We start from the raw sequence: 7,500 nt of genomic DNA on the forward strand, positions 1-7,500 counted from the left end.
GCTGCGCGAGCGAGCGGCGAACAGCGAGCGAAGCGAGAGGCAGCACCGTCCCTGCTATACGAAAGCCCCATCCAGCCCTGTGCCACCCGGGGGGTTCCAGGGTGCTGAGATGGCTGACATTTTGCTCCGCTCACGACGGTCACCGCGCGACGCAAGAACAGGCCAAAAACTGGCCAAACCGGCCCAAAAACGGGCCAAAACTGGCCATTTTTGGCTGCGCGAGCGAGCGGCGAGCGGCGGACAGCGAGCGAAGCGAGAGGCAGCACCGTCCCTGCTATACGAAAGCCCCATCCAGCCCTGTGCCACCCGGGGGGTTCCAGGGTGCTGAGATGGCTGTCATTTTGCTCCGCTCACGACGGTCACCGTGCAACGCAAGAACAGGCCAAAAACTGGCCAAAACTGCCCAAAAACGGGCCAAAACTGGCCATTTTTGGCTGCGCGAGCGAGCAGCGAGCGGCGGACAGCGAGCGAAGCGAGAGGCATCACCGTCCCTGCTATACGAAAGCCCCATCCAGCCCTGTGCCACCCGGGGGGTTCCAGGGTGCTGAGATGGCTGACATTTTGCTCCGCTCAAGATGGTCACCGCGCAACGCAAAAACAGGCCAAAAACTGGCCAAAACGGGCCAAAACTGGCCATTTTTGGCTGCGCGAGCGAGCGGCGAGCGGCGGACAGCGAGCGAAGCGAGAGGCAGCACCGTCCCTGCTATACGAAAGCCCCATCCAGCCCTGTGCCACCCAGGGGGTTCCAGGGTGCTGAGATGGCTGACATTTTGCTCCGCTCACGACGGTCACCGCGCGACGCAAGAACAGGCCAAAAACTGGCCAAAACGGCCCAAAAACGGGCCAAAACTGGCCATTTTTGGCTGCGCGAGCGAGCGGCGAGCGGCGGACAACGAGCGAAGCGAGAGGCAGCACCATCCCTGCTATACGAAAGCCCCATCCAGCCCTGTGCCACCCGGGGGGTTCCAGGGTGCTGAGATGGCTGACATTTTGCTCCGCTCACGACGGTCACCGCGCGACGCAAGAACAGCCCAAAAACAGGCCAAAACGGCCCAAAAACGGGACAAAACTGGCCATTTTTGGCTGCGCGAGCGAGCGGCGAGCGGCGGACAGCGAGCTAAGCGAGAGGCAGCACCGTCCCTGCTATACGAAAGCCCCATCCAGCCCTGTGCCACCCGGGGGGTTCCAGGGTGCTGAGATGGCTGACATTTTGCTCCGCTCACGACGGTCACCGCGCGACGCAAGAACAGCCCAAAAACAGGCCAAAACGGCCCAAAAACGGGCCAAAACTGGCCATTTTTGGCTGCGCGAGCGAGCAGCGAGCTGTAACGGACAAACTTCTAAACAAGATGTTGGATGTAATGCTTATGTCTGTCCGTTGTCTTTTGGCATGTTCATGCCTTGTACAGAATGTAAAGGGGCGGCCGAAGGCTTAATAGTCCCATTTTAGTTGGGTTGGTGGCCTCTTTAGGCTTGTAAATAAAGGTTGTGTCATGTGGACACGTTCGAGAGCTTTTCGGTCTGTAATGGACCATTTTACCCTTTGTTGTGCCACTATTCAGAGCTTGTAAAGTCTGTTTGTAATTTGCATTGTCTATGAAGTGTTTTTCGGATATGTTTGCTTGTGGATCCCGATTGAGGCGTTCTCTTTAACCCGTTCTCTCTTTTGTTGGTCCTAAGGGACAATGGGAGGCTTCGGGGAGGCTGACCTTTGCGGACGGACGCGCGAGGGTGCCGCACGCCTTAGGCAAAACCAGCTAAGGTCGTGACAGTGTGGTATCAGAGCGGGACAAGCACTCATAGAAACACTTGACATGCAAACGTGGGGGACCTAGCGGGGCTGCGTTGAGGGCAGTCAGCACACGCGCGACCGTTTGAGGGAAAACGGGCATAGAGATGTAGGGAAAAGAGTCGCTCAGAGGAGCGGGCATCTGAGATTGGCATTCAGAGGAATGGCCAACCCTTCGCGCAAGAGGCACCACGAGAACAGGCAAGCTTGGAAGAATTTGGAGCGCACAAAGGTTGGGATGGCTGAGTTTGAGCTACGGCTCAACGTTGACAACTTTACTTGATGGTGCTCAAGGCAAGCGAGGCGCTTGGCAAAGGACGAGACCATGCAAAGTGGAATGAGTTGCTCAGCGACCGAAAGAGTTGTGCAAAGCTCACAGAGGTGAGGGGAATTGCTAACTCGAAGAATTCGGTACTCATGCATGGGCTTGTATGCGGACGATGGATTGTTCGTGGCCATCCCAAGGCGGGCGAGACTCGGCGCCATGGAGCATTGAAACTTTCTCTTCGACATGCGAAGGATACGTCCGGAGGAGGCTGAAGTGTGCAACGAGTTCAGCATGTTGCTAGGCCTTGAGGGGTGCAGCGGTGGCTGTATTGACGTGGAGGCGCAATCTAGCAAGTGCGTTTGCAAGAGGCAGAACAATGCACAGTTTGTTCAGCAGATCGGAGTAGTCCAAGGGGATGGTGGTCTCCGAAACGAAGAGAGATGTTGCTCCAACGGGACAGTTATCCAGGAGGGATAAGTCTCAGCTCTCCAGAGGGAGAATCATGTGAGACGGACTTCACATGTTGAGGAGGAGTACCTCACAAACAACAACTCCACGAAGCTCGATGGACTGAGCAAGCGGCGAGGAGTCGTCGCATGATCTCGCTTGAGAGGATGCATTGCGAGATCAAGTGGGGGAGCGACCCAAAGCAACTCAAATGGAGGCACACTTGGAGTCGATATGGAGATCGGACTCAAGGGAGGGCTGACCCGTGGAATGGTGGGCGCGAGGGCCACCATCGACTCAATGCAAAAACGAGGAGCGGAGCAACTTGGGTGTAACTTGGCGAAGTACCCAAGCCGCATGAAGGGAGCCAGCATAGAAGTTGGAACATGGAGCAGAGGCACAGCGCTTTCCCTAGACAGAGGTCAAGGACATGAACTCTTGCAGAGGCAGGAGTAGAATCATGCTGTTCCTTGGGTCCTTCATTCTGACAGAGCGGACTCATCTTGCATGGTGCCAAAGACGAAGGGAGCTTCGGGGCACATGCACCTTATCTCGGAGGAGCATTCGATGGAGGAACTAAGGCGACTCAATTTGCGGAGGCGAAGTTGGGTACAGAAGGCCTTAGCACGGGGCAAGAGGACGCAGGGGCGGGTACTCTTGAAGAATATGCCACAGTGTTGCCATTCAAGTTGCTATGAAGGAAGCAGTGTGCAGCGGAGATTGTGCTGGTAGGGGCAGAGGCCCAGGATCCAGGCAATGGTGCACAAATTACAGCGAAGTCGGTGGACTTCGGGAGCTACTAGGCGACGGACTGTCCTAGAGCGGTGCTTCATCTAGGTGTGACCCAACAGTGGGTGGATGAAGGTCGATTGCCAAAGGAGCGAACAAAATCGAAGGTGGAGGAGACCCTGCGATGTATTGGCAGAGGCCACACATGGAGGGTTCACAATTCGAGTTTATTCCACAAGGATCAGAATGCAATGGAGATGTCACCAGGAGGCGACATGGTGCAGCGGATCGTGGTGGAACAGTTCGTGGCAATGCGACACACACGACTCGTCCCGTGAGGGATGAGATCATATGGAGGTATGATCGGGAGCTACTGGGAGCTCCGCTTTGGTGAACAACACGACGGCAAGAAGGGCTATGGATTCAAGGAGTGAAGGCCATGGTACCGCAGAGGCGGGTCTTCCGGGCGTGCACCGAATTTTGCATCGGATGAAAACCTTGGTCATCAGCATATGGGGGGCTGGGTTCCACCAAGGGAAGAGTTCGAATGCAAGTACCCGTGAGTCCCATGAGAGGGACTTGATCATGCAGAGGTATGATCGAAGCAGCTGGAGAGTTGGACTGCTCCAGAGCTCATATTCGCTTAAGGGAGCCCGACAAGTCAGAGGACAAGGTCGAGTAAGCGAACGTTGCTACCAAGGAAGCTAAGGAGAACAGAATCGGTGCAAACCCTACAATGTGATGGCAGAGGCCATGCATGGGAGTTGCAGTCTGTCTTTCCATCGACCAAACAGACTGCTTGGAGAACACAGAGGTGTTGAAGCAGGAGGTCGAATGGGGCGAGGAAGCGACGATGAGTCCAGAGGGACTTAGCTACCCAAAATTAAGCATCAGTTAGAATGGAGGTGGACTCAGAGGAGTGCCACGGAGACATCTCTACTGATTGTGAAGGAAAGGGATACAGAGGCGAAGCGACGGATAGTAGGGCCATGGGCATGGCAGCGCCATGGTACCGCAGAGGCGGGACTTCCGTGCAAGTCATTGATCCCGTGCTCTCACGGAGGGAGAGTGCTTGGTCGTGAAAGGGGCCGAGGAGGTGGAGCATGCAGAGGCAATCTCCAAGTACCGAGACAAGGCTGAAGGGCAGAGGCCAAGAAACTTCGTAAGACCGGTGTCAACAAGTTTCTCATCAAGATAGCCGTAAGTGAAGGACTTCGGGTCATGCAAGAGTGCACGACCAAGGAACGAAGCAGGCAGTACGTGGTGCTGTACCTTTGCTACTCAGTGGAGTAGGTGGCAGGGTTGATGGAGAAGACGGTACAATCCCAGAGGCGACCTTATCTATCAGAGAATTACTCCAAGTTGGGGTGAAAACTTCCTGCATTCCAGAAGTTCAATGGCATTGAGAAGGTGAATCACAGTAGCTAACTCAACGCAAGGAGTGCAAACACTTCAAGTGCTTCAGAAGTGTGAGCAAAGAGCAGGCGAAGGCCAGTAACCAGCTCGATGCATGAAGTACAACCTCGAGGAGGCGGGCGAAGTCAAGTAACCTTTGCCTTCTCAACTCTTAAGAGAATGGGCGAAACCGAGTACCCCAATTCTCTTATCTATCCAGCAGAGGAGCTCTGCACAAGTTCAAAGACCCTTCGAAGAGAATGGAAGATAATAGTTGTCAAATCCTCACCAACGGTGATCAGTGCTACTGAGAGTAGATTGTCCGCCTCATTTCCCAACGAAATGCCAATCGAAAGCGGAAGTGATGCGAACCTACTTGGATGTGACAACTAAGTGAAAGAAGAGTCAACGAGCAGATTTTGTGGAGGAAGGACCCAAAACTTCAGAAGTTTGCGAGGCGATGCTCGTTAAAGCTCCAACAAGCATCCACCCAGTTCAAGCAGCATGTGGAAATTTTGAGAGACTGGCGCACTAAGGATGGTCTTTTCCTTCATTTGGTGGATCCGCAGGAATCAACGAGGATCAATACAACTCAGCCAACCCCACACCAGAGTCAGAGTCATTGGCGAGTTGAAGCAGCATGGCGGATCAAAGGTTCGACTACTCAGAAACAGCAGCGGAGAGCAGCTGGGAGCCAGGAGGTGCATTGCAGCTGGAGCGGAAGATTGAAGACTCAGCAAAGGCGAAGAGTTGCAGTGTTCACAAAGGCTTCGACGAGGACGTCGAAGGGATAAGTGGGGGAGAATGTAACGGACAAACTTCTAAACAAGATGTTGGATGTAATGCTTATGTCTGTCCGTTGTCTTTTGGCATGTTCATGCCTTGTACAGAATGTAAAGGGGCGGCCGAAGGCTTAATAGTCCCATTTTAGTTGGGTTGGTGGCCTCTTTAGGCTTGTAAATAAAGGTTGTGTCATGTGGACACGTTCGAGAGCTTTTCGGTCTGTAATGGACCATTTTACCCTTTGTTGTGCCACTATTCAGAGCTTGTAAAGTCTGTTTGTAATTTGCATTGTCTATGAAGTGTTTTTCGGATATGTTTGCTTGTGGATCCCGATTGAGGCGTTCTCTTTAACCCGTTCTCTCTTTTGTTGGTCCTAAGGGACAATGGGAGGCTTCGGGGAGGCTGACCTTTGCGGACGGACGCGCGAGGGTGCCGCACGCCTTAGGCAAAACCAGCTAAGGTCGTGACAGAGCGGCGGACAGCGAGCGAAGCGAGAGGCATCACCGTCCCTGCTATACGAAAGCCCCATCCAGCCCTGTGCCACCCGGGGGGTTCCAGGGTGCTGAGATGGCTGACATTTTGCTCCGCTCAAGATGGTCACCGCGCAACGCAAAAACAGGCCAAAAACTGGCCAAAACGGGCCAAAACTGGCCATTTTTGGCTGCGCGAGCGAGCGGCGAGCGGCGAACAGCGAGCGAAGCGAGAGGCAGCACCGTCCCTGCTATACGAAAGCCCCATCCAGCCCTGTGCCACCCGGGGGGTTCCAGGGTGCTGAGATGGCTGACATTTTGCTCCGCTCACGACGGTCACCGCGCGACGCAAGAACAGGCCAAAAACTGGCCAAAACGGCCCAAAAACGGGCCAAAACTGGCCATTTTTGGCTGCGCGAGCGAGCGGCGAGCGGCGGACAGCGAGCGAAGCGAGAGGCAGCACCGTCCCTGCTATACGAAAGCCCCATCCAGCCCTGTGCCACCCGGGGGGTTCCAGGGTGCTGAGATGGCTGACATTTTGCTCCGCTCACGACGGTCACCGCGCGACGCAAGAACAGCCCAAAAACAGGCCAAAAACGGCCCAAAAACGGGACAAAACTGGCCATTTTTGGCTGCGCGAGCGAGCGGCGAGCGGCGGACAGCGAGCGAAGCGAGAGGCAGCACCGTCCCTGCTATACGAAAGCCCCATCCAGCCCTGTGCCACCCGGGGGGTTCCAGGGTGCTGAGATGGCTGACATTTTGCTCCGCTCACGACGGTCACCGCGCGACGCAAGAACAGCCCAAAAACAGGCCAAAACGGCCCAAAAACGGGCCAAAACTGGCCATTTTTGGCTGCGCGAGCGAGCAGCGAGCGGCGGACAGCGAGCGAAGCGAGAGGCATCACCGTCCCTGCTATACGAAAGCCCCATCCAGCCCTGTGCCACCCGGGGTGTTCCAGGGTGCTGAGATGGCTGACATTTTGCTCCGCTAAAGATGGTCACCGCGCAACGCAAAAACAGGCCAAAAACTGGCCAAAACGGGCCAAAACTGGCCATTTTTGGCTGCGCGAGCGAGCGGCGAGCGGCGAACAGCGAGCGAAGCGAGAGGCAGCACCGTCCCTGCTATACGAAAGCCCCATCCAGCCCTGTGCCACCCGGGGGGTTCCAGGGTGCTGAGATGGCTGACATTTTGCTCCGCTCACGACGGTCACCGCGCGACGCAAGAACAGGCCAAAAACTGGCCAAAACGGCCCAAAAACGGGCCAAAACTGGCCATTTTTGGCTGCGCGAGCGAGCGGCGAGCGGCGGACAGCGAGCGAAGCGAGAGGCAGCACCGTCCCTGCTATACGAAAGCCCCATCCAGCCCTGTGCCACCCGGGGGGTTCCAGGGTGCTGAGATGGCTGACATTTTGCTCCGCTCACGACGGTCACCGCGCGACGCAAGAACAGGCCAAAAACTGGCCAAAACGGCCCAAAAACGGGACAAAACTGGCCATTTTTGGCTGCGCGAGGGAGCGGCGAGCGGCGGACAGCGAGCGAAGCGAGAGGCAGCACCGTCCCTGCTATACGAAAGCCCCATCCAGCCCTGTGCCACCCGGGGGGTTCCAGGGTGCTGAGATG

This window comes from Musa acuminata, unplaced genomic scaffold, assembly GCF_036884655.1.
Source record: "Musa acuminata AAA Group cultivar baxijiao unplaced genomic scaffold, Cavendish_Baxijiao_AAA HiC_scaffold_1136, whole genome shotgun sequence".
Taxonomy (NCBI): domain Eukaryota; kingdom Viridiplantae; phylum Streptophyta; class Magnoliopsida; order Zingiberales; family Musaceae; genus Musa; species Musa acuminata.